The sequence below is a fragment of the Pleurodeles waltl genome, chromosome 6 (assembly GCF_031143425.1).
Source record: "Pleurodeles waltl isolate 20211129_DDA chromosome 6, aPleWal1.hap1.20221129, whole genome shotgun sequence".
Lineage (NCBI taxonomy): Eukaryota > Metazoa > Chordata > Amphibia > Caudata > Salamandridae > Pleurodeles > Pleurodeles waltl.
Window position 1 is genome coordinate 1,187,681,548 of NC_090445.1, and position 22,400 is coordinate 1,187,703,947.

The 22,400-nt window shown below is 45.0% G+C and overlaps 1 protein-coding gene across 1 annotated transcript in view; it reads left to right on the forward strand.

Moving 5' to 3' along the window:
• The window catches only part of LOC138300730 (uncharacterized), a 1,597,374-nt gene extending 1,583,773 nt beyond the window's left edge, over positions 1-13,601 (forward strand). Inside the window, exon 19 of the mRNA XM_069240438.1 lies at positions 13,469-13,601. The gene's annotated coding sequence lies outside the window, so the exon portion shown is untranslated. The remainder of the gene's footprint in view (positions 1-13,468) is intronic.
• Positions 13,602-22,400: the final 8,799 nt, after the last annotated feature.

The following is a 22,400-nucleotide window of genomic DNA, read 5'->3' on the forward strand; positions in this document are numbered from 1 at the left end:
GGCCCACTGGCATGGGCACTGCAGGGGCCCCCTAACAGGGCCCCAACAAGATTTTCAGTGTCTGCATAGCAGACACTGAAAATCGCGACGGGTGCAACTGCACCCGTCGCACCCCAGCAAATCCGCCGGCTCCATTCGGAGCCGGCTTCATCTTTGCTGGGGCTTTCCCGCTGGGCCGGCGGGCGATCTTTTGTAGATCGCCCGCCGGCCCAGTGGGAAAGTCAAAATGCTCCCCGCGGTCATTTGACCGCGGGCGGTGTTTGGGCGGTTTCCGCCCGGCGGGTGGTGCCCGCCGCCCGCCGGGGTCGGAATGACCCCCATAGTCCTCACAAGGATGGCAACACGTGTATGTGTGTGCGGTTTTTTTTGTGGCTGTGTGTATGATTCTTTGGGGGCGGTGTAGATGTGTGTGTCAGTGTACGACCAGGATTGTGTGGGTATGTGTGTGAGTGTACATTTTTGAGGGTGTCTGTCAGTGGATGCTATTTTCAGTGGCTGAGTATGAGTCTGTGTGGGTGGGGTTGTATGGGTGTGTGTGTGCAATTATTTGTGGATTGGTGCAGGGGTGTGATGTGGCAAACTACCTTGCGCTAATTAGATGCAAGGTAGGCGTTTTTATCTACAACATGACGCTAAGCCATATCTATCCTCTGGCCCAGAAATGACGCGCACAGAGGAGGATGACCCACGTAATTCTTAGCGCCATTATTTAATGCCTGTGTCAGACCAGGCGTTAGGGTACAGGTGGACCTATTTCCATGGCCAAACACCATAGAATGGGCCCACAGATGCCCACCCTAACCCCCAGCAACACCTCCACCTAAACAAGAGTGACACCACAGGATGAGGGTACCCGTCCTGGGTAAGTATAGGTAAGTATTCATTTTTTTTTTTTTTTTTGGTATGCCTTTGGGGCCGCTGACAGGTGGCCCCTTGGTTGGGCACTGGGTCTTATGGCCTTGCCCAGGGGACGCTGGCTCTCTGTGCTGGCCATTGGGGTGGTGGGCATGACTCCTGTCTTTACTGAGACAGGGGTCATATTTGGGTGCTAGTGCATCAGAAAATGAGGCTAGGCTGGTTAGCAGCATATTTATTGCAGCTAATCAGCCTAGCGTGATTTCCTACCCACTAGCGCCTTTGTCCCTACCACCATCCTCCTGGCTAGCATCTTTTGTTTTGACGCTAGCCATTCCTTAGCACCAGTGTGTCTCAATCCATAGATATGACGCACGGCTGCCACCATGGAATGAAGCTAGCAGACGCTAAGGAATTTGACGCAAAACTGCGTTAGCGCGGTTCTGCACCAAAAAGTATAAATATGCACCAAAGTCTTTGTATATTTCCCACTGTGGAGGATCCGCAGTGGCAACAGATCTCAAGATGATATCTGAATGGCTGCACCACATCAACAACAACCTTAGGACTCAGAACTCATTCTGAAGACAAATTAAAAAATATATATAAAGGGAAGAGGTAGGGATACAGGAATTCAGAATGTGCATGTCTCATTCTACATGTCAGAATATTTTAATGAAATAGGAGAGGAAGATATTTGAGAACTCACTTCAAATATGTCCGAATTTTCCTTTCGACAGCACTAAACATAATTTCTATGAGAAACTGAACCCCCTCAATTTCTTCCTTTCTAAATTAAGGGCCAGATTTAAGAAAAGTGGTGCTGCACCAAGTTCAGTGCCACTTTTCTTGCGCCCCTTAGCACCCCTCTAATGCCACCATGTGTGTGCCTTATCGAAGATACAATGCGCCATGACGCTAGTTAGGGAGCTAGCATCAGAATTTTTTACGCTAGTTCGAAGCTTTGGGGGATTAGCATCAAAAATGTTGACGCTAATCCTGCAAAGCCCATTGAGGCCCGTTGTAAACAATGGTGTGACTCTTTTTAACGTCTGCTCTAGCAGGCATTAAAAGTGGCAAAAACAATTACGCAAATAAATCTCTTAGATTTCTTTGCACCATTTCTTCAGCACCCTAACGGGGGAATGCCCTCTTTGCAGGCATAATGTAGCACAAAGGTTTACAAGGGGACGCAATGCAAGCAATTTTACCATTCAATGAAGCCCTCACTTATGTCCTGCTAGGGATGAGGTCTAAACACAGCACAGGGGCTCCTATCAACAGGACAATCGCCCGCCACCCTAGGCCTGTGGCTAATGACCCTAAATTCCTGACCCAACATCCCACACCTGAGAGTTTGGTCATCCAGGCTTCTTCCATTTCTGGTGCATTTCAATCTAAACCCCCAGATAGGGAATCAAAACGACTGGATCAACTTAGAAAGAAATTATTCTCTTCCTCCAATCTGGCATTGCAGTCCTTGAACACTGCATGCCTTTTGGGCTGCTATTCCCGTACTTTATGGGATGCGTTCTCACAGGTGCTGCCACTTCTTTCCCAAGCTGTTGCTGATAGGAGAGATTCAGCCAAGTTCACAAATCATCGGTTGCATCGATGGTGGCCGTGAAGCACCACACTTGGTTGACGACATCTGGCTTTTTGGGGGATGTCCAGCAATCACTTATGAACATGGCCTTGGATGGCACCCGCCTCTTCAGAGACAAAGCAGACTCAGCGTTTGAGCATTTTAAGGAATCCCAGGCTATGGCTCGGTCCCTTGGACTTGCAGTTGCTCCTCACCCTCCTCACTCCGCTTTTCGCCCCTTTCGTATCCATGGAAGGGGAGTCAATTCATGTCCATTTCCATCCAGTCACACTGCAGCACATGCTGCCCAATCTCTGCACGGATGAGGACGTGGGATCCAATGTCCCTGTTGTTCAGGGAGCCAGCGGTCAGCCCGGTCCACCGTCCCCACGCCACAGCCTCCAAACCTTCCTAGGCCGTAGCTCCATTATGGACCAGTGAGAGGCAGGATTCGCCATCACCTGCCCAACTGGGAATTCATCATAATGGACAGGTGGGTTTTACAAATAATCCAAAGGGGCTACACCCCCCCACTTCAAAACAACCCATCCTGCTATGCCACCATCCTACGATTGGATGACGGAGGATCACTTGGCACTTCCCAGTGAGGAATTTACACCTGGATCCAAAAAGAGCATTGGCGTTCTACCTTAATCATACCAACGACTTAGGGGTGGATGATCAACTCTTCATTTGTTATGTGGGTGCAAAAAAAAGGAAGGCGGTGCAGAAAAGGAGCATCTCTAGATGGGTTATTCTCTGCATCAAAATGTACTGGGCATTGGCTAAAAAGAAACTCCTGACGGTTTGCCTACTCACTCTATCATAGCAACTGCTGCAAACACTGTGCTACACATGGAGTTCCAGTCCTGGACATCTGTCGGGCAGCATCTTGGGCATTCCTGCATATGGTAATGAAACACTACTGCCTGGACAGTCAGGTCCGCAGGGACAGCTACTTTGGCCATTCGGTCCCGCAGGACTTCTTAGTATGATTTTAGTTCACAGACCCACCTCCAGGGACAGTATTGCTTGGGCATCTATTCTGAGGTAAGGAATCTGCAACTAGAACTCTCTATCAGATGAATAACTTACTTACTTTCGGTAACGAATTAACTGGTAGAGACATATTCTAGTTGCAGATTCTTTCCTGACCCTACCATTCTCCCTGCTCTGCAAACTGATTTTGCTTTCAGGGCCCTAGTTCTGCTGCACCAGTCTCAGTGTTCCTCATAGCTCTCTGCTTCTGGTGTGGAAAGTTGTGAAAAGAAACTAACATCAGCACTCCGGGGTGGTGTCAATATATGACCGCAACGTCATCACGGTGACCAAGAAGTCGACCAAAGTCACCTGACGTCACGCAAGAGTACTGTTCAAAGAAGAATCTCCGATCCAGTCTGACACCTGGGAACAATTTGAAGGTAAGGAATCTGCAACTAGAATATGTCTCCACCAGATAATTAGTTACTGAAGGTAGGTAACTTGTTCTTTACTGAGAATGTCCGACTTCATTCTCATATGGCTGAGAAAGATAATGTGAATTTACAGAAAATATACTCTCACTTTAGCTCCTGGAGCACCTTCCATAACCTCTATGGGAAATGCATGAGAAAACAGTTTTCTCTCAAACATGATGCATGAAATCCCAGCAGAAGGCTTTTTTACAGGGTAAAAAAAACCTTAGCAAGTAATTATTTATATTGTAACTAAAAGTGTTTTTCACCCTTTATATGTCTTCCTTTTTGTGACCCTCAAACCTGCTATTCACTACAATGCATTTCAATGTGGTGGTATCATGTACATTGGTCCTAAGATGGCTGCTGTCACTTTCGATTTAAAGTGCTGACATTCAATCAGATCTCACTATGTGATCTGTGCTTAGGCTCCATCCATATATACAAATGTATTTTTCCTTTAAAAACTACTGAACAGGTTTACACCAAGTAACAAAAAGGGTGCTTTCTAAACCAAGAGCTGCCTTCCTGCCAATCTTCGTGTGATTCTGTTCAGCGGTTTGGGCTGCAGAAAACAAACTTTTTGGATCCCCCTTTTTCTTTGGCCTCACTTGACTGATCACCCCGAAACTTTCTATATATATATATATATATATATATATATATATATATATATTGAAAACAACAAAGGTTACAGGGAGTTTATAGTTAGGAAATAGAATTTAAAAAACCTTAGAAATTCACTGAAAAAAACAGAGGCTGCAGGGGCTGCTAGAATGAGGTCTCTAGTTGGCAGTCAGTTTACACCCTGTCCAAGTAGGGAGCCCCACTCCAGCCAGTGTAAGCAAGTAACACACTAAAATAGCCCCTGCTCACCCACTTGGTAGCTAGGCACAAGCAGTCAGGCTTATTTCATAGGCAATCGGTAAAGTATTTGTACAAACACACACAGTACCACAGTAAAAACACCACAAAAGGACTCCCCACCAGTTAAGTAACATGGACAATATTTATCTAAATCAAACAATACCAAAATGACAAAGATCCAACACACACAAGCAAAGATATTATTTTTTAAAGTGAAAAGACTTTTAGTTCATAGAAATGAATGGATGCGTTGTTTATAACAAAGTACCTAGGATATGTAAAAAATAAAGCAGCAGGGGCTACGGTGCATCAGAAAAGTAAGCAATGCACAGATTCCTTACTCACAAGTGTGGCCGTTAATCGATTCGTTCCCCGGTGGTAAGCAATGCGTTGTTTCTTTTCCTGCCGGAGAGCGATGCATTGATTTCTGTATTTTACTATCAGGACATGTAAAACACCCCAGTACATGTCCTACCTTTTAAATACGCTGCACTGTGCCAATGGAGCTGCCTTGGGCCTACCTTAGGGTGACATATAGAGTAAAAGGGAAGGTTCGGGCCTGGCAAGTGGGTACACTTGCCAGGTCTAACTGGCAGTTTAAAACTGGACACACAGACACTGCAATGGTGAGCTGAGACATGTTTACAGGGCTACTCATGTGGCATTCACAATCAGTGCTGCAGGCCCACTAGCAGCATTTGATTGACAGGCCCTGGGCACACATGGTGCATCCTACTTGGGACTTACTAGTAAATCAAATATGCCAATCATGGATAACCAATCACAATAACAATTTACACAGGGATCATTTGCAATTTAGCACTGGCCAGCAGTGGCAAAGTGTCCTGAGTGTCAAAACCAGCAAAAACAAAGTTCAGCGCACAGTCAAAAATACAGGAAGCCAAGGGAAACCATGCCAAGGATGCCAGGTCTAACAGGGACTTACAGTTAGGTTCTGAATTTACTTGTACAAAACCATAGAAATTCAGCAGGTATAGTTAGAGTCTTTTTAAGTAACTATAACTCGCACCTTAAGGTAACTATAACTCGTGCCCTCGCCATGCACAGCTTTTTCTTCAAAAATCTGACTGTTTGTTTCATTTATAGTTTTATGGACGTTCTAGAAGTTATGGTTGCTGTCATATCTGGGGTAATTAGCAGTGCAAGGCGAGGGCGCGAGTTATAATTACCTTAGAACGTGAGTTATACAGTATATAGGGCTGCGTGGCCCCTCTCCTCAGGCTGATCTTGGCCCCGTGGACCCCATCCCCAGAGGCCTAGCCTAAATATTTTTTTAGGGGACTCGGGCTGCATGGCCCCCACCCCCCCCGGCCATTCTCGGCCCGGGGCCCCTATGCCCCGGGGCACAGGCTAAATATATATTTTTATTTTTTTGGGAGTAGGGGGCCGTGTGTCTGCCCCCTCCCTAAGCCAGTTTCAGCCCAGGGACCCCATTCCCCAGGGCTTGCCATGTGACCAGAGCACCCAGTCACAATGTTAGGGACCATGGGGGAGCCTGAAGTCCTGCAAGGTCCCAGCTGGCTCCCCATCTCCTGTGGGAGCCAGTGTTGCTGCCACAGAGGGAGCTGCTAAAGCAATGTTCATGATAACTACCTAGTGGTGACGCCCTCTGGTGGGGGTGTCCCAGAGGAAGTCCCCCAGGGCTAAAAAGCAAGTTTTTGTAATTTTTGCCACAGAATCGCAACGAGTCGCGAATCCATGGTAATTTGTATTTTAAAAATGAGGCGCGGACTCCAGGGATTCGTTATTCAGAATCCCCCTGGTGGGTCAAGTCCCAGAGGCATTGTTTATTGGAGTGCAAGGGAGCTGCCTAGCCCCCCCAACCCTGGAGAATGCCACATCCCGGGGCATTGTTTATGGGAGTGGAGGATGACCACCCGGCCCCCGCAGCCCCAAGAACTGCCATCTCACCGGGGCATTGTTTATTGGAGTGCGGGGGCGCTTGGCCTCCCCTGCAGCCCTGGGGACCCCAGGGGTTTAGAAAAAATATCAAGTGGGGGCGACAAGGCCCAGGGACCACCACCTCTCCAGGGCTTAGAACTAATATCATGTGTAGGTGCACTGTCCCCCTGCTGCCCTGGGGACAACCGCCTCCCCTGGGCTATACTAAAAGAATGAATGGGTCAGTTTTGGTCCCCCCGAAGTCCCGGGGCCCACCACCTCCCTGGGGCTATGCTCGTTGGAGGGGGGCCATGCGGTCCCCCTCAAGGAGCCACTGATGGCCCTGGGAACCACCACCCCCCAGGGCCTGCTCTTGCTATGTCGCGGGGTGCCCACCCCGGGACATAGCTGTTTTGACAGCTGCTACCAAGCCACAGCAAACACTCTGCTCCCATGAAAGAAGAGCGGTCAAACAGCTCTCCCTTCATCAGAGTGGATAGTTCCTCTGTATGCCTGCCGGGAGATACTAAGCAGCTCCCTCTCTGTGCCAGCAATGCTGGCTCCTGCAGGAGGCAGGGAGTCAGCTAGAACCGTGGGGACCTTCAGACTACCCCCACGGTTCCCAGAATTGACAATGGGTGGCCTTGGGGGCATCCAGGTAACATGGCCAGGCCCCGGGAGATGGGGCGTTCGTGGTGGAAATCGGCCTGGGGAGGGGGGCCATGCAGCCTCCCCCAAAAAACTGAGGCCCATATTTATACCTTTTTTTTTTTTACGCAAAAGCGGCGCAAACTTGCAAAACTTACAGAGCTAAAAAAGTATAAATATGGTCCTGAATGTTTATGCCGGGCTCCGGGAGATGGTGTCAAATTAATTTTTAGGCCAGGCTCCAGAGGATGGTACTGGCCCATTGGCGGGAGGCATGCAGTCCCCCTCCACAAAAAACTCAATATTTGCACTGGGCCCTAGGGGATGGGGTTCCCGGGGCTGATATCAGCCTGAGGCGGGGGCCGTGCAGAGTTGGGTTGTTATAGGGATTGGCTGCAGGGGATGGCCAAAGGTCAGGCCCTGCAGCCAACGCTAGCTGCGCACGGCCAAAGGCCTTGCACAGCATGGGGTTGGGTGATCATGGGGGTTGGCTGCAGGGGCTGGCTGCCTGCCGGGCCCTGTGGCCAACCTCATCTGCACATGGCAGTGGTTGGATTCATGGATAGTAATGAAAATTACTATACGTTAAAAAGCCATAGAAATTCACTGAAAAAAAACAAAGGTTACAGGGACGTTATGGTCAGGAAATAGAATTTTAAAAAAATAGAAATTTACTTTAAAAACCAACAGTTTCTCATGCATTTTTTAGATGCTTCTTTAGGCAGTTGTATAGCAAAACCTGCTGAAAGGAATCACACCAAATTTGGCAGGAAGGAAGATGTTGATCAGCAGATTGGGCTTTCGGTGATTTGGTGTAAATCTGTTGAGCAGTTTTTGAGAAATAAAGGGTGAAATTTTATTTTATATTTTGGCAGCCTCCCACAAGATTGCAAATTAAAAAATGAAGCCCTGTGATCTGTCAAGAGTTTCATTTTTCCTGCGAGCCTTCGTAGTCTCATGGGAGCAAGATGCTCCTACGAGTCCTGTGAGAGTGAGCGCTCTGATTGGCTGGCTGTTAGAGCATTATAAATTAAATGGCCACCATTACTGTTTACTGTGTAAAATTGGAGATGTTGTGGGAATAAAGTACAACAACTATATAAAGGGGCAGCAGAAAGGCATGCTATCCCCCCCTATATTTAGGGAGAAGGTCTCTAAAGAATATCTAACATGATAAAAATGAATGTATACTGTTCTTAAAAATAGCTTCACAATCTTGTGAGTCTCTTGCAGGATCATGAATAGTGAAGAGGTGTAAAGGAGTTCTCAATACGCTTTGCCACTAGGAATGCATATTGTACCACTGATTGTTGAGAGTAACTGTGTCAGAGATAAGTACTGTGATGGGTAGAAGGTTGTTTCTTTTTTTTTTGTTAAAGTTACGATCTTTCGAGACTCACACAGGATCATGAAAACTAGGAGGGACTAGGTGCTCTTTGAATACACTCTGGTATGCACACTTGTTACTGTAGGAAGGAGTCTTACTGGCTGGACATGGTGTTTATTACAATTGACTTTTTACACCCATTGGCTTGGGAAGGGTTGTGAATAAAGTTAAGGTTCTTCCCACAGCCTTCTACGCACATCCATCATCTCAGAGAGAAGTCTGAAAGGAGGGGCCAGTCTCTCCCATACACTATAATGTATACCCGTCATCTGCGAATGAGGTCTGACAGGAGAGGCCAATCCATGCACACACCCTACTGCACACACCCATCATCTGAGAGAGAGGTCTGACTGAAGAAGACAGTCCATTGACACACCTACTATGCACAAGCGTCATCTGAGAGAAAGGTATGAAAGGAGAGGGCAGTTCCTCTCCACTCACTGCTACATACATCTGTCATCTGTAAGAGAGGTCTGAAAAGAGAGGCCAGTGCATCCACATACTCTACTATGCACACCCTTCATCTTAAAGAGAGGTCTGGCAGGAGAAGGTAGCCCCACCTCACACACTACTATGTAAACCCATCATCTCAGTGAAAGGTCTGAAAGTAGATGCCAGTCCATCCACATACTCTACTATGCACACCCATCATCTGCAAGAGATGTCTGACAGGAGAGGCCTGTCATTCCCCACAAACTACTACGCACACCCATCATCTGAGAAAGAGGTCACAAAATAGAAGCCAGACAATCCATACATGCTACCACACACAATCAAAGGTTAAAGTAACATTATAGTTAGGTGAATATGTCAGTGATAACATTAAGGGTTTGAACAAAAAAACACAGAAATTCACAGGTTATAGTTAGCAGTGCTAACTATAACTTGAGTCCTCCCCATGCACTGCTTATGACCTCACATATTACATCACTCATGACATGTTCTATGACATAATTTATAACATCATTGATAATCATCATTATAATGTCCCTGTAACCTTTGTGATTTTCATTGAATTTCTATAATTTGTTAATGCTATTTCCTAACTGTAAAGTCCCTGGAACCTGGGTGTTTGAGTGGGTGTGTGAGTGGTCATCTGGGTGTGTAAGTGTGTGTAGGTGTGTGAGTGCGTATGTGACTGGCTGTGTGGGTCTGTGAGTGGGTGTGGGAGTGCCTGTATGGGTGTGTATGTGGTTGTGTGGGTGCATAAGAGAGTGTGTGAGTGAGTGTGTGTGAGTAGGTATATGGGTCTGTGAGTGAGTATATCTGTATTTTAATTGGGGCATTGTTCAGCGGACCTACCCGAATCCACCGGAATCTATTAGGACCCATGAGGATTCGGGTGGATATGCGGAACCTTCTTAGCTATAAAAACTTTTTGGGACAATTTATTGCCCTTGAGGGATCCCTCACAGACTCTTAATCAGTCCCATGTGGTCAGGGTACCTCTACCCTGACCCATTCTATCACTTTTATTTTCCCCTCCGAGAACTAAGTCCTGATGAACGAAATGGTGACCCCACCTTTCCTCTCCGGTTGCGGCCAGTAAAAACCTCAGCATTACAGTTGGTGCCCGGATCCTCAGAGGATCTGTGGTTGATCTGCATCTCTAGCTATAAATAAATGTTTTTACTTTAATAACTCCAAAACTACTGAACAGATTTTCTTTAAATTACAAAAAGAGATATTTCTAGACTAAGATCTAACTTTCTGCCAATTTTGGTGTAATTTTCTTCAATGGTTTGGGCTGTAATTGTGTCTAAAATATATAGAGTAGTTATAGTTAAGATTTCAGAAATGCGAATCCCTAGGATTTTTGTTTGCTAATAGCTTTTTCCCTTTCGCTAATAACTGTTCACACCTGTTACTTTTTCCACATTGGCAGATGATGGAAAATTTTGTGATGATTCATCAAAGAGGTGTAAAGAAAAATGGGGGAGTGTCAAATGCGTTTTTCTACCAATTCATTTTCCATAGACTTTTGTATCAGATGTAGCAGCAAAACGGTCTAACGGATTTTGATAAAAATTGGCAGGAATATAGATTATAGTGTAGAAAGGGTCCTTTCTGTTAATAGAACAAAATGTGCTTATTAGTTAAAAAGTTATAAGGCATACACATTTAGTGATATATTGGGCCAAAGCATACTGCAGTAATTTTGTGGTATACCACAGTACATGTGGATGACAAAACATTATATGTTGCACTGCTCCACTCTAGACCACTGTACTATACAACATGCCATACCATTCTAGAGCACTTCATTCTAGAACACTCTACTCCACTGTATGTCCATGTACTCTATGCCACTGGACTTCAGCGTAATCCACTCCTTGACACTCCACTCTACGACTTGCCACTCTACTCTATGCCACTCAGTTCTACTCCTCTGTATGCCACTGTATGACAGTGTACTCCTCTGTACGACACTGCTCAACTCCTACTCCACAACATGCTACTCTATGAAACACTACTGTATTCTACTCCACACTATGCTGCTTCACTTTACCCCACTCTTCTTTAACACAGTGTACAACATACCATTCCATAATATGCCACTCCACATTACTCCATGAGACGCCAGTCCACACTGCCACTCTGACTTCAGATAAATAGTGGAAGACCTGATCCTCTCCTATCTAGACTCCAAAAACAACTTGACAGCACACATGGCTGAGAAATTAGCCTTCTCAGATGGACAGCACCAGAATAGGAGCAAAGGTATTTCAAGACTTTAAAGAAGGAAATAAAAGACAGAAAGACAGACCTTGAGAGTTCGCATCCAGGACCTAGAAAAATATCCCCATTAACACCACAAGTTCCCATATCTCCTTCCCTTTGCAATTCAGAATGAAATGGAAAACAAATTCCTTCACTGAATCACCTAAGACATTTAGCTTGCCAGATTCTCTGAGTTCTCTCATTGCCTCCCTGCTGTGTTTGTACTATTAAGTATCCACACATGGATATATACACAAATCTGGGCACCAAAAGGGCATACTGAGGCTGATGACCACTGTTTGAAATAAGAGTAGCTGCGATGCCTTGAGTGGACAGGAGCTACATTGATCACCAGAGCGAGAGCCAAGGCTAAGGATGTTGAAAATTGCATAATTCAAGCGAATCACAAGTTCACGGTATTATTTCAAACATTGCACATTTCTGAGGAACTTTGTGGCAGCTAGAAAAATGATGTTACTGCAAAGGAGAGATGTTGGACTGCCACTGTATGGCAAACCTTCCCTAAATAAAGCCCCACCCCAGCACATCTATTCTAAAAGTCATTGACCCCTATTATTTCCAGTTTTGTTGTTGCCCCGCCTCAAGGCAGGGTATCCAATTCACTGTGGCACCCAGACCATCATCCCCAGGACTCCAGACATACCCTAGCCTTCACATTCTAACCTGTCTCATGTCATACCAGAAATTGGAATGGGTCCATCTCCCAGCCACAGAATGTCCTCTCATGGATGTGACATCCTTTGTCTTTGAAGTCCCCCCTGGCCACAACAATGAACAGTTTCAAAATATTAATTTTCATGCACTCACTATACACGTCTTAGGCTATAATACTTGAATATGGGAAATTTCCAAAGCCAGGAGGGCTGCTAGAGCCTGAAGGGAGTGGTAAACCTCTTACCTTCACCTTCACTTTGATTCCTAACTCAAAGTGGGGTCTGAAAACCTTTCAATGAAGTAGGACTAGTTTGAGAAGAATGGTCAAATTATGAAGGGCCTGCTTTCCGTGTCCTTGAAGAAGCTGTCAGACTCCACCACTGTGTCTAAGGCCACTGAAGTGTATTTGAGACAGTGAAGTTCAATGCATCAGTTTCTTCATTATAAACACCCAGGAGCTGCAGTCCAATATTTTACCCAGATACCCTGCATGAGGGATAGAAGAGTGTAGACTGCAAGGGTCTCCGAACAGAGGACAACTTTAGAAGCAGAATGTACGTTTTTGTGTGATGAGTGAACTTTCTAATCAGTTTATTCATAGGAGTAATATTTGGAGCAAACATTATGTGCACCAGCAGGTTATAAAGCAGTGAGTACACATTAAGGTCCATATTTATACTTTTTGAGCACCCCATTTGCATCATTTTTTTACACAAAAGCTGCGCAAACTTACAAAATACAATTGTATTTTGTAAGATTGCGCCGATTTTGCGTCAAAAAACGAGGCAAATGCGGCGCTAAAAAAGTATAAATATGGGCCAGAGTATGTGACGATCTAGTGTAAAACATTTTACGTTTAACTAGTGCCAGGGGATGATCTAGAAAGTCAGGGAAGGTATAAGGGAGATATTAGGGGTCTGACATTAGGGGTCTGTATGAGGTTGGCCAGCTGTGTCCAGCCTCACAAATATGAAGAATGAAGCTGGGTTGGTGGCATACTTTTACCTGAAATGGCTTCTTTCTCCATTGCTGAGTGCCTCTCCAGACAGCAAGATAAGCACTTCTCTCAGAAACATGAAAAAATACTTGTTATCAGGAGGATGTCCTATTTATATAATTCAATGGGGAGAGAGTTTAAGGAAATGGGTACTGTTTTTGTTGTTTGGAGGTTATAAGGTACCGACCCCTAAGCCCCTACTCCTAGGGATTGAATCACCCTCAAGACATAGGGTTTATAATGTGGAAGAGGAATAGAGTGGCAGTGATGACAATGGTATTCTGTTTAATTTCTCAACTGTTTGAGTGCAATAAGCATTAAATGAACTATGCAATTTATTATTAACATACTTATATTGTGATTGATAATTGAAACAGGCCAAGAAAGATACAGCAGCAAGATATATTCCAGATGTTTTACAAAATGCTTGTGAATCCCTTGATATGGTGATGAAAGGGTGCTGGGACATGAACCCAAAAAGAAGATCTTCTCTTGAAACTTTATCTACGAATATTGACTGTGTGAAACATAAATGGTGGGAATTTAGGTAAGTTGATACAGTGCACGTAGAATGTACAATGTTTTTTGGTTGCCGAGGTTTATTTTTAGGTTTGTCTTCACTAATAGGTTTGTCTATATGAATTGCACTTGTTTCAGTCAAGTGCCAAATCCTGTTGCAGATATTAGAATAAGAGACAAACGTATGCCAAATAGAATAAGTGGCTGGATAAACTGCAGCTCACATTCTTCAGACTGGAATATAGACTCTGCAACAGATTACTTAAATTGCATCTGCGGCATCCTTTATTTTAAAGCTGGTAGGAAATTATATCATAAGGGCAAACTTGCATTGCGTCTTCCGCAGCCCTGGGCATGCAAATAGATGACATCACACATGGGAGCTGCAGTTCAGTATGTTTTTATTCTCCAACATTCATTCACACACCTTATGTCATATTTCCCAGAACCACATCCTGACACCTCCCTGCCTATCACGTGGTTCTTGTTCACAGTCCGCCCAGAAGCACAACGGTCCTAGAGCGCATAGTATTAACATACTAAATCTCCCCCTTTGTTAAATAAAAAAGGTGTCAGTCATCATTTAAAATCACATCTCCTCAATCAGTCTGCAAGGAGCTTGCACCGGTCGTCCAGCTCAGTTGATCTGAGGTGATTGAGGTCCACCCATATCAGGCAACAGTGGTACAAGCTCAGGCGCCGGACATGAGTGTGTGGTCACCTGCAGGAGATGGCGAGTGTTGAGTTAGGTGCTTAAAGTGTGATATGTCCCGAGTGATGGACTTTCCAGGATGATGCACTGTCACCATTCATCCCTTGCACACCACCAACATTGTATCGTCTCAGTGGGAAAAGGAATGTCTGCCTTTCATTTCTGTCCTTCCTTTTCAAAGACTGTTTCCTGGGCATGTCATCACTGATCAGCATATGCTTTCATTTTGCTCCTAGGATAAGTGTTGGTGTCTCAAAGTTTGTCTGCGTTTACTGATAGATCAGGTGTCCATTGAAGCAGATTGGTTCTGATGGCACTCCCAAACAACAAGGTAGCTGGACTCAACCTGTGGTGGAGTGCAAAGTTGATCGATATGGACTGGCACATAGCTTGGCTTAAATTGAATCCTCCCTGAATGCTTGTTCAATTACCCTATTGAGAGTGCCCATAAATTGTTCAACTACACCATTGACTGGGGGTGAGAGGGGTATACTCTTTTGTTGTGTAACATTAAGCTGTACAAAAAACTCTTTGCTGTTAAAGGGTGGGCCATTATGAGATTTGAGGATCTCAGGGATACCCCACATTGCAAAGATGTCAAGTCTTTCTATGGCTTTTATCATGAGTTGTCGAGGACAGTGTTTCCACCAAAGGAGAATGGGAATATTCATCTGTGATTACCTTGAGATGCTGTCTGTCTCCCAGGCATGGGAAGGAAGGTCCGGCATGGTCACTGAGTGCTACATCACTGTAGGGGACAGGCAATTACATAAGTGGCATGTTTCCAATTCCCTTTCTACTTGCTCATCTAATTGAAGGAACCACACTCTGTCTCTCAATGCTCTTTTGGTGGCTACAATGTTCTTCATGGGCCAACTCGATGACCTGTTGCTAAGGCTCTCAGGAATGACGATTCTCAAACCTCTCAGTATTATGCCTTCTTGGGTGGGGGCTAACTCATCCTGTACATTTTTGAACTTTTGGAATTCAGAGGCTTATTTACTAGTTTTTGACACAGGGCAGTGTAGCAAGTCACTTTGCCACGCTGCCCTGCGTCAAAAGAAAAGGGCAGGAATGCACCATATCTATGAGATACAGCACATTCCTGTCCTCTTCCACTGCACTGGTGAACAATTGGCTGCCTTGAACTGATGCAGGCACCCTTGCACCATGGTGCAAGGGTGTCTGCATTGTAGGAATTCTTTTTTTGTGCAGGAAGGTGCACCTTCCTGCACAAAAACAATCAATTGAGGTGCTTTTTTACTTCATTGTGTGCAGCAGAATGCAGCACACATAGAAAGAGGAAAAACAAGGAGAAATAAAGTTATTACTTCTTGTTACGCCTCCCCTGGGGAGGTGTAGGCTTTTGATGCATTCCCAGGTTTACAAATTCTTGTAAATCTGGGAATGCGTCAAAATCCATGGGTTTTGTGTGGGAACACCCAACGCAGCACCCAAGGAATGCCTCTTTGATGCAGAGTAAGGTAACGCAGTGACTTGTGCTGCATTGCCTTATTCCATATCTACAAGGCCATAAAAAGCCACTCAATATTACGTTGCGTGTCCTAGTAGATATGGGTCTACAGCCTGACCTGCTGTGCATCATGAAAAGTGATGCACTGGTGGTACAAGCTGCTTGTAAATATGCCCCTCTGTATATTGAGCCAAAGATCGGGCATCTCCATGATTGTGTCTTAATGAGCTCTTTGACATTAGTCATGTCACGATCTGTGTTGGTGGCAGCAATGATTTGATTCACAGACAGAGCCGCTGGTGTGCTGAATTTCACAATAAAATTGAGATATTCTTTGCCACCCTGGATGTTGAAATAGGTCAATGTATCAGCCCTTGTGAAGGGTAATCTGCTGAGTTCTGATCCTTCCCTGGTTTGTGCGCAATCTCGGAGTTGTATTCTTGCAGCCTCAACCCCCACCTTTTGCTGCGAGGAGGCATCTTGGCCTTCAGTGTTCCGAAAATAGTGAGCAATGCCTGGTGGTCCGTGATGACAGTAAATTGTTTCTCATAGAGGAATACATTAAAACTTTTGCAGGCTCACACTACAGTTAGACTCTCCTTTTCTGGCTGAGAGTAGGCGTGTTCTGTTTCAGACTTTGACTGGCATAGGCCACAGTATCTCTCTGTCCATTTGGATGGACGTTGTTTTGAGCACAAATTGCACCCAGCCCCACCAGGCTTGTATCTACCATTACCTCGGTATGCAGCTTGGGTTTCAAGTAGGCCATTTTCAGTTGCATTCGCAATTGCTTGTTTTATTTCATTGAAAATCTGATCACATTCAGGAGACCACTGAAAAGGAACATTCCGCCTTGTCAAGTCACTCAATGGGGTCGCTCACTGTGGCAAACTTGTGAATGTATCTTGAGCAGTAACTGGCCCTGTCAAGAAAGGATAGGAGCATGGTAACATCTCAGGGGGAGCAACTGTATGACACTGCTTGCAGATTGTCTGGATCTGGTGTCATTCCCCCCATCAGAGAATATGTGCCCAAAAAACATAAGTTTTATTTTAAATTTACATTGTGCTGCATTCAAAGTGAGACCTGCATCATCAAGTAACTGGCACATTGGAGCGAGGGCTTTATTATGTTCTTTCTGAGTTCTCCAAAAGACCTGTATGTTATCACTATAACTCAAAACATGTGTAACAGGTTGGATTACTCTGCGGATAACATCCTGAAATATCTCAGCAGCCAAAGATACTCTAAAAATCAGTCTCAAACCAACATGAGTGGAAGAAGTGGTAATATATCTGCAGTTCTCTTCTAACTGGAGTTGGTGATACCTTTTGTTAAGGTCAAGATGGGAAAAGACTTTAGCTCTGTTTATTTGCATGATCATGTCAGCTATATAGGAACCAGAGTGTCTCTCCCTCTACGCAGTTCTGTTTGTCAAGCACATATCAACACAAATATGCACTGCTCCCCTGCTGTCCTTTTTTGGCACAACTGCTACGGGTAAACCCATGGTGTGGGGCCTGTGGAACGTTCAATGATGTGATGTTTCAAAAGTGATGCCAACTCTTTCCCTATAGCTTCTTGCAAATGAAAAGCAACTCTACAGTGTAGTTGGGCAACAGGTCGAAGACGATGTGAAGTTGTACTTTCATTTTCTTGAGTGTTCCCAAACAATGAAGCGACAACAGGAATTGGCTTATAATCTCAGACTGAACACAGAGGTTGTAGTTGAGAGATATTAACCCCATATAGCTGCTGTGGCAAAATTAAGCAAACATGCACTAGACAAGGTTCCATGTATAATATGAATTGTGGCTCGTACTGACATTGTTTTGTGTTGTATTATTGCTGTGAATGACCCTTGACTTTGTAGTGGTTTAGAACTTGCTCAGTTGTATACCTTTGTGTCTGAAGGAGTAAGACGTTGCACAGGTGAGAGATCGTTGAATCTTTCCACTGACATGATGTTAATCGATGCCCCACTATCAAAGATGAAGAAAATCGAGTAACAGTGTCCAAAAGAAGTTTGGCACTATCTGTTGAGTTGTTTTTGAGCTTCGCTTTCCTTCCCAGGCAGCTAACCCTACACGTGCATGCCGTCTTTTGCTGCACATCATTAGCACGCACCCATCATCTTCACTGGATCTCGATAATGATGTTGATGAGCTTCTGAATGATCATGTTGACCACAATTGACTTTGCCTAGTCTCCACTTATTGTAGCTGATGTTACTTTTTTGTTTTGTGGGTGTGGCGAGAGTGCTCGGGCTCATTTTCTCTTTCCTCCGTGACGCACTTGATTTTCCTTACTTTGACAGACAATATCGCAGTTGTTCTCTTTCCCACAACCCTGGCAGATTTTACCTAGTGCTGGTCATTTGTATTCATGGGGAAACGACAATCCACATTGGAAGCATAATTTTGTCTTCTTCGACAATGTCAACTTACATTCATTTGTTTGGTGCTTATGCTTGCTTTTTATGGTCAGTGCTGACTCATTGTACGCTGTCCCAGCTTCCATGGCAGCCGTTTGTCATTCTGCTTGTTCCTCTACTTTTGCAGCCATCAGCATTTTCTCTAGACTGAGTGCATCACTCAACATGCGCCTTCTAACAGAATCTGAAAGGCAGCCATAGATTATTCTGAGGCGCATGTCTTTTTCATCATTAAAGTCACAGAACTTACAATGTTTAATAAGTGAGTCAAGTCCTTTAATAAACTCATCTATTTTTTTACCAGCCTGTTAATGTGCTTGGTTGAAGATATACCTTTCATAATCAACATTCGGCATTGCCTTGAACTTGGCTTCTAGCGCTTCTTTCACCTTTTGGTATGATGTTGCATCAGCCTGTGAAACTTTCTCTACCCTTTCTTTCACTCCATCACCTGCATGGCTTTTCAAATATTTAATAATTTTCTTATCATCTTCCTCCTCTAGTGCATCAATGTAGTAATTGAATGTTTCAATCCACGCAACAATGGTGGTGGCTTCCAGAACAGTGCTCCATTGTATTTCACGCTCCCTTCTGCCGCCACTGCATGAGCATGTGGCGTTTAATTGATGCCACTGCCTGAGGAGGCTCCAAAAACTTCTGCAGGGCCTTCAATTGCTTCTGCCACAGTGTCTAGGCTGGAGCAGTGCTTTGACCCCTGGTGTGCTGGTCGCAGACTGCTTTGCACCAATTCTGGCCACATGCGGCATTTATGAGCAGCTTGACCGTTGCAAACTCTCAGGGGGTGCAGTCTTGCTTTCCATTGACTAGAAATCCCCTACTTGTTTACAGTTGTACCATCCTCCCCAGCCCTGAAGCATGCAAATAGATTATGCAGACAGGAGAGCTGGAGTTGAACATGTCTTTATTCTCCAACATCCATTCACACACCTTACATTATATTTCCCAGGACCACACCCTGACACCTCCCTACATATCACATGGTTCCTGTTCAGGGACCGCCCAGAACCACAAGGGTCCTAGAGCACACTGGCCCTCATTAGGACCTTGGCGGTATATACCACCTACCGCCAAGGCGACAGCTGCCAAAAGACCCTCTCCGCGGCTATCAGCCATCAGACGTATCATGACCACAGCTGGATTTCCGCCAGAAGGATGTCGGAAATCCGTCTGTGGCCATGCCGGCGGATGGCAGTAAGGTGGCGCTGTTGTCAACAGCAGCACCACTCCAGTAGCCCGCCGCCGGCCATATTATGAGAATAATATGGCCTGGCGGTGTTTTGCTGGCAGATGCTGCTGCTGGCAGCAGCGCCACGTCCAGTCTCCTGCCGGAGGACCCCCTGGATCCAGGTAAGTGGGTGCTCCGATGGTGGAGGGGGCGAGGGGTGTTGTATGTGGGTGTGTGTGTGTATGTCTGTGCGTGCGAGTATGTAGGTGTGTGTTGCATGTTGTATGTGTGTGTGCATGTTTGGGGGTGTGAGTGCGTGTATGTTGAGTTGTGTGAATGCATGTCTGCGTGTATATATGTAAGTGTGTGTGGATGGATGTATGCATGTGTAGATGCATGTTGGAATGGGTGTGTGTGTGTGTGTGATGGGAGGGGCGTGCATAAATGGGGGGTCTGGAGCGGAAGGGAGGGGTGGGGGGATACCTGGGGAGGGGGCGGGGAAGACCCCTATCAGTGACAATGATTCACTGTCACTGATAGTGCCGACCGCCATGGTTTTCGTGGCGGTAAGGATGCCACGAAAACTATGACGGTAGGCTGGGTCATAATCCTGCAGGCAGGCAAGGGCCGCTCGCCGGACTGGAGAGTGAAGTCTCCAGCCCCGCGGCTGTTACCGCTATGGCGGTCGGTGTGGTACATTGACGGTTTGGCTTCAGCCAAACCGCCAATGTCATAATATGGAGGAAAGTACCGCCATCCTGTTGGCAGTACTTTCCTCCATATTGCCGCCGACCACTGGGGTCATAATGACCCGCATAGTGTCAATATGCTACAACTTGTACAGGCAGATGTTTACTCTAATGTGCACTCTGCATGCTCAAACTTGTATAGAGAGACAGTTACTGTAATGTACACTTGGCATGCTCATCATTGTAGATGCCTGATTAAAAAACAACTATACAGCTCAGTTCTCTATCCTGTTCTCCATCTTCTCATGAAACTTTTTTCCACGAGATCAGCTTCGCTAATGACATTTCTTTACACACAAACTAAACATCCTACTTGCATTCAGGTTTGTTGTTAACTGGATCTGTCAGAAAGAAGCTTCAAAGCCTCTCACTTCTACATACAGAACATTTTCTTATCATAACAAAAAACTTTTTCACTAAAGACCTCCATCGTACGAACAACATAATTAGAAATTAACTTTTCAGTGTATCATTCATACAGATCACATGACACTAGAACAAATGTTAGTGAAGTCCTTCAAATACTTACTACTACTAGTGCTACCACTACTAATAACAATAGCTTGTTTTATTTACCTCTTCATGACAATTAGTCTTAACATTTGAATTTAACAATCCTAATGTACACCAAACTTTCTTGGCATAAGCTCAATGGAATCTGTAGACTTAAGGGCTCATTTAGGGTCTGGTAGCCTGTTCGCTAAACTGGTGCGGAGTGGAGGTAGTTTTAAACTGGTAACCACCAGGCCATTAAGTGTAAGGAGGTGACATTTTTTCCCAAAATGGTTCATGTTTTTATGAAGGCCCTAGTTTACAACTGCTTTAAGGGCTTACTGTTTCTAGCTCTTTTTATTCCACATATTTTCTCTATTCCTATCTGCTCCAAAGATTCCCCTCTGTTTTTGTTGGCTACTATGTGTTTCAGGCGTGTGCATAGCCTCATGAGTCTTTTTTAACTGTATGCATTATAGTCAGGCATTGCTAAGTTGCTCCCAAGTGGTGAGCGGGAGGTGGGTGGCCATGGTTGTTGGGTTGCAGAGGCCGTCGGAGGCTTGGGGTTCAAAGTTTCTGTAGGTGGTTGCTATCTTGTTGTGGAAGTAGTCGACAAGTGCATCTCAGAGTTGTTGTGAGGTGGTGATCGAGTTTTCGGTGGCTGAGGGCCATTAAGTGTAAGGAACCTACCATTGTGGTAATTATTTTTCCCAAAATGGCTTCTGTTTTTAGGTAGGCTCCGACTTATTATTACTTTAAGGGCTAATTGTTTATAGTCCTTTTTATTCCATGTTTTTTCTCTACTTCTATCTGCTCCAAAAATCCCCCTCTGTTTGTGTCGGTTAGGGTGTGTTTCAGGCGTTTGCATAGCCTCATGAGTCTTTTTCAATTGTACGCATTGTAGTAATTTGTTGAAAAATATACTATTGCCTAATTCATTTTTTTGCCATACAATCTGAAAAGAATCCTACAAAAGTCTCACAAATTTATAATGACATGTCTGCAAAGCTTCATAAACAGATTTTTCTCCAGTTTAATGCATTTAGGCCCTCATTACAACCCTGGCGGTCGGTGATAAAGCGGCGGTAATACCGCCAACAGGCCGGCAGTAAGAAAAATTGAATTATGACCACGGCCAACACAAAAAGCCACTTTAACATTCTGACCGCCTCGGCGGTAGCAACAAACACCGCAGCGGTAACCGCCAACAGCCAGGTGGAAGACAATGTACTGCCCACTGCATTACAACCCGCCCATCCGCCAGCTTTTCCGGGGCAGTACCAACGTCATCAAAAGCACAGTGGAAACAGATCACAGAATGAAACGACTCACCTCTCAACACTCAAGGAAGAACCAGGATGCCATGGAGCCTGAGCTGCAGGTGTTCCCCATGCTGGTGTATCTTCTCATACACCAGGAACATGAACACCGGCGACAACGACCATGGTGAGTACTGCACCTAGGACACAAGGGAGGGGGGAAGAGAGTGACACACACACGCAACACCCCCACTCTCACTCCCAACACTATACACACAAACACATGCAACAACATTACATATACACCCCGTAACCCTCTGGAATAACGCAAGGACAAAAGGAATGGAGTAAAATAAGTGTAATATCAGTAATACTTAGAAATACGTCCATAAAGAAAAAACATATGTAAAATATATACAATATATACAAAAGGCGGGACAATGCCCACTCAAAATTGTCCGTGGCCCACTGGGCCAAAACACAT